Source organism: Cucumis sativus, chromosome 5, assembly GCF_000004075.3.
Source record: "Cucumis sativus cultivar 9930 chromosome 5, Cucumber_9930_V3, whole genome shotgun sequence".
NCBI lineage: Eukaryota > Viridiplantae > Streptophyta > Magnoliopsida > Cucurbitales > Cucurbitaceae > Cucumis > Cucumis sativus.
In genome coordinates this window covers 20082110-20088140 of record NC_026659.2, presented here as the reverse complement: position 1 = coordinate 20088140, position 6031 = coordinate 20082110, and positions in this window count along the sequence as shown.

Genomic DNA, 6031 nt, shown 5'->3' with positions numbered 1-6031 from the left:
AGGATATGCATATTACAAGTCCAATGGAGATATCAAAGTCGAGCTTAACCATGAATTAAAGCTATAAATAAATGCTTGAGGACAAACAATATTTTAAATTTTAGAGTGTGATAACTTGTAAAAATACAAGTTACTATTCCTCTTTGTCAAGGAAACATAATAGAAAACGCATCTAATAGACTTTGAACTTATGTAAATTTGCAAAAGTATGCGTCCACGTGTTTGGAAAGCTTAAATCTTAAAAAGATTATAAGAATTTTCCATTTCTAATACAAGATTTGAGAACACATAAAAGAAGCAACACAGAATCATTGGTTGAGAAAACAATGCGACAAAATTCAAATAAATAAAGAAGTGCATGATAAATGGGTAAGGAAGCAAGAAAATTCCCACTAGGCGTGGAGATTAATTCAAATGCATACGATGAAATGCAACGTCTAAGAACATGACAACAAAGTATGGGCTCTGTTAGTTGATGTTAGTGCACCTGCAAAATACAAAAACAGTATGAGAAGACCCCAAGACAATGTGAATATTCCTCCTTAAACCAAGAAAACGTGTTTAGTACTGAGGGGCAAACAAAATGAAAATTTGTGGAAGTCTTATATATGGGATATGCATGGGAGCTAAAGAAAAAATGATCAAGACAACAATCATAAGAAAGGAACTTCTACCAAGATTCTTACATCCCTTCCATGGGCTGTTTATCTGAAAATCAAATAGAAAGAAGTGCAATTCACGATTGGAGACAGAGAGTAAGAAGTTGTGATCAGCAGCTTGAAATCAATTTTATCTTTTATTTTTATTTTGTAATATTATTGAATTAAGGGTTGAAAAATCTTCTATATTTTTCAATATGAACACTAACACTATCACTTCTAACTCATTCATCTTCTTTTCCATCATCATGAGTAGCTAAATCTTGGAATGAATTAGTATTCTACAAAAGCATGCATAAGTAAACTTTAATTTGTTTAATTAGAAAAATAAGTCAACACTTAAGTCAACCGAACGATCGATTGAATTATAGATAGCTAACTATTCAAAAGAATAAGTGACTAAGACTTAGTTAAACGAATATGAAAATAATCTTAAAAATAATAAGCATAAGTTTGTTTTACACAACTACGTCATTTACATCTAAGAACAGAGTATTTGGAGCATTAAGGCACTAAAAGGTAGCTTGTCTTAATTAGTAGTTTGGACACATGAATGTTATTTATGCATGGCTTGGAAGGAATGTTGGAAAACTTTCTCAACCATATTCATTGCATCAAATTCGTCTTTCACCTTTTGTTTGCCTTATACTTAATTGCTTGAACACTCTCATCACATACACTTGCAAAAAGATCATTCATGTCACCAAGCCATAGAATTCATCGGTGTAAATAATTGTCCATCAGATTTATTTGTTAAAACTTTGAACATAATTTATTTTGGTTCTTCGCCAAAAGCTCAACTTATACATTTAATCATAAATTCTAAATTCTTGTGTTTGACTCTCGACTCACCAGGAAACCTATTTTAAATTTATATTTGGACTCAAAAGGAAAACTTGTAACATTCGTATACACATCATACTTTAAATCTCATCACATTATAGCTTATCAAATGCTAAATAGTGTCATTCATAATTTGTTATATTATCCCACAAGCTATAAAATTTATGACACAACGCATGGTGAAAATTAGTCGATGAAAGTTGGCCATCAACAATCACCAAAAATTGGCAAATGAAAGTTGATTAGTGACTACCACAAGAAAATTGTCAATGAAAGTAGGCTGGCAACAATCACTGAAAAATGGTCAGAGAAAGTTGGTCGACCACGGTTGTCAAAAAGCAGCCAACATAGGGTGGCTAATGGCAATGTTTGAAAATGATGACTAGAGGCCGACTAACAGCGGTCACCACGAAACGGTTGTTGAAAATTAGTCGATGATAACCATCGAAAAATGGTAGTTGGAAGTTGGTCGATGTTAGTCACCAAAAATTAGTTGTCCTAGGTTGACCAACAACGATTGCAAAAAAAAAAAACAATACATGAAAGTTGACCATCAATGGTTGATAAAAAAACAGTTTTCAGAGAAACGATAACCAAAGGTTTGCTGGTAAAGATCGACAGTGGTCAGTGGTGTGCTAATGATAATAACCACAAAACGATCATAAAAAGATGTTGTGAAAAGTTGGTAGGCAACAATTGTCGAAAAGTAGTTGTCGAAAAAAGATAACAAAAAGATGTGAGTATTGGTTGTTGAAAAACAATTGTCAAAAGTTTGAAAGTGGCAGACATAAAAAACGTTCTTCAAAAGTTTGTCTATGATGGTTGTTATAAAGAAATTGTCGGAGGTTGGTTGATGACATTTTCTGAAAAATAGCAGACCAAAGCTGATCATCAATCGTCAACAAAAAATAGTAGCCAGAAAAAAAGTGACTAAAGGTTCGCTAGCAATGGTCAACAGTAGTCAGTAGTTGTCTTGTGACGATCCAAAAAAAAACAGTAATTCAAAGATTAGGCAGCGAAAATTGTTGAAAAGCAATCATAGAGTATGGTTGAAAGTGTGGGAAAACGGTAGACAAAAATTGATCGTCGACGATGATAACTTGTAGAAATACAAGTTATTATAGTGTTTTAGGTAGAACAATGGAGTCAGAACGCAAAATAAAGTACCAAAACACATAACTTTCAATACAATTTTATAAAAATAAGAGAATACAATTTACATAAATCTCCACGCCTGATTAACTATGTTTTTTTAGTGGGTGGTCTCATTTTGAATAATATTAAAGTTTTTTTCCCACAAAAGCCGAACGGTGATGCCCTACACTCAGTTTTTCAGCTCTGTCTCGAAACATCAAAAAAAGGGGCCAATGTTATAGCCTAGAGAGAAGCTACCCAACTTAGAACAACGTCAAAGGTCTCGACAATTCACATCTAACTACAGGGTGGTCTCATTTTGAGTAATATTAAAGTTTTTTTGCCAACAAAAGTCAAACGGTGATGTCCCAGACTCAGTTTTTCAATTTCATCCCAAAACATCGAAAAAATGACTAATGTTATAGCCTAGAGAGAAGCTACCCAACTTAGAACAATGTCAAATGTCTCGAAAGTTCACATCCAACTACTGGGTGGTCTCATTTTGAATAATATTAAAGATTTTTTGCCCACAAAAGTCGAACGGTGATGCCCCAAACTCAGTTTTTCAGCTTCGTCCCGAAACATCGAAAAAATGGCCAATGTTATAGCCTAGAGAGAAGCTACCCAACTTAGAACAACGTCAAAGGTCTCGAAAGTTCACATTCAACTACTTGGTGGTATCATTTTTAGTAATATTAAAGTTTTTTGCCCACAAAATTTGAACGATGATGCCCCAAACTCAATTTTTCAGCTCCATCCCGAAACATAAAAAAAAAGAGTCAATGGAATAGCCTAGAGAAAAGCTTCCTAACTTAAAACAACGTCAAATGTCTTGAAAGTTCACATCTAACTACAGGGTGGTCTCATTTTTAGTAATATTAAAGTTTTTTTGCCCACAAAAGCCAAACAGTGATGCCCCAAACTCGGTTTTTCAGCTTCATCCCGAAATGTCAAAAAAAGGGTCAATGCTATAGTCTAAAGAGAAGCTACCCAACTTAGAACCACGTCAAAAGTCTCGAAAGTTCACATCCAACTATAGGGTGGTCTCATTTTGAGTAATATTAGAGTTCTTTTGCCCACAAAAGCCGAACAGTGATGCCCCAAACTCAATTTTTCAGCTCCGTCCCGAAACGTCAAGAAAATGGCCAATGTCATAGCCTAGAGAGAAGCTACCCAACTTAGAACAACGTCAAATGTCTCAAAAGTTCACATCAAACTACTGGGTGGTTTCATTTTGAGTAATATTAAAGTTTTTTGCCCACAAAAGCCGAACAGTGATGCCCCAGACTCAGATCTTTAGCTTTGTCCTGAAACGTCGAAAAAATGGTCAATGTTATAGCCTAGAGAGAAACTACCCAACTTATAACAATGTCAAAGGTTTTTAAAGTTCACATCCAACTACTGGGTGGTCTCATTTTGAGTAATATTAAAAAAAAATTCCCATAAAAGACGAACGGTGATGCCCTGAACTCAGTTTTTTAGCTCTGTCCTAAAACGTCAAAAAAATGGGTCAATGTTATAGCCTATAGAAATGTTACCCAACTTAGAACAATGTCAAAGGTCTCGAAAGTTCACATCCAACTACTGGGTGGTCTCATTTTGAGTAATATGAAAGTTTTTTGTCTATAAAAGTCGAACGGTGATGCCCCAGACTAAATTTTTTAGCTTCGTCCCGAAACATAAAAAAAATGGCCAATGTTATAGCCTAGAGAGAAGGTACCCAACTTAGAACAATGTCAAAAGTCTCAAAAGTTCACATCCAACTACTTTGCGATCTCATTTTGAGTAATATTAAAATTTTTGCCCACAAAAGCCGAACGGTGATGCCCCAAACTTAGTTTTTTAGCTCCGTCCTAAAATCTCGAAATTAGTGTGTTTTATTTTAAAGTTTATATCTTCATGTTTTATATATTTAAAAAGGAATTTTCAAAAGGGTTACACTACAATTTTAAAGTGTTTCTAAGTTTAAAGACTTTCGCTGGCAAATGTTCTATGTGTTTATGTGTTTATGTCAAGGATCAGTTGAAGTTGTTTAAGAGGTGAATGACTTTAGCTAACATTACGCCACATCTTGGGCCAAGCAAGCAGGTGCTCGGGGTGGGGTGTGACAAAAGGAATAGTCTTTCCTCTTTTGTAGAAGTTCTTCCCCTCTTCACCTCTTCTCCAGTCAACTTCTGAGTGAGAGCTTAGAGAGAGATTAAAGAGAGAAGCCACTTGCCATTCCCCTAACTTGTAAAAGACCCAAGGAATGTATGACAATGCATTTTGTGGCTCGGCTCCCTTCTTTACTTTCCATTTTTGTACTCTTAATATAATGTTTTGGCTTTCATATTTCTCTTAATCAATAAATTACTCTTTATTAATTGTCATTCTATTATTTATTTATTATTCATCTTGTTGAAGTGTATTGGTTGGTGGTTATCATGCAATTTGTAACCACTCATTTCATAGATGCATTGTGTTTAAGCTCTAAGTGTTCAACTTGATAGGCGGTTGAGTAGGCTAATGTGATAAAGGATGCACGCCCTACCTATATGTTGCCATTATTTTTCATAAAATGCTACAATAACTTGTATTTCTACAAGCTGTTATCATGTATAAGTAGTTTAAGCTCACGATAAGTGATTGATAAGAGATCTTTACTTATAAGGTTCATCACATTTAGCTAAGCTTGACTCGGTCGCTTGGCCAGCGTTTGTCGCCAACTGCGCGAGAGAGTAAGTAGCAAGAACTCCATTCTGGCGTTTGACCTCCACCGTTTGTGTCCCGAAATGAGAACAAGTGTGGTATATTTGGTGCCAAGAGGTTGTCCACCTTGAAAGAGAGGCAATATGACTCTTACAAGTAAGGAAATCTAGATAGCTATCGCCTAATCCATCATCATCATTTGTATCCCGAGAGGCGAGCAAGTGTGGCATTTAGGCACGAAGTGGTTGTCCGCCTTAATTAGAAGATGGTTAAGTGATGTCTATAGCATCAAGGACCGTCGCATGGCTTAATTGCCTACAACACAGAGACATCCCTTCATATTTCTTTAATACAAGTTAATTAGTTCATCTTCCTTAATCATGTCATTCCATGCCACCTTCTAGAGAACCTCTAGTGTAAATAGCAGATTTAATACATACATATATCATACTATATAGAATTGTATACCGCTTGAATGAGAAGTAGACATTGTAACTAAGCTTGATAGAAATTTCCTATGTTTGACCCTAGCTTACCTAGGAAACCTCTCGCTTCGCTTGAACTTGAGCAAGTAAGAGAAAAACTTATACTCAAAGCAGATTAAGTAGTTACGTGTGGAAATGATGTGTACCCTTTATTACACGATCCTTGTCTAGAAGCATAACGAGCATACTGCATGTGAAGATCATGTCTCAACGATTAGCGTA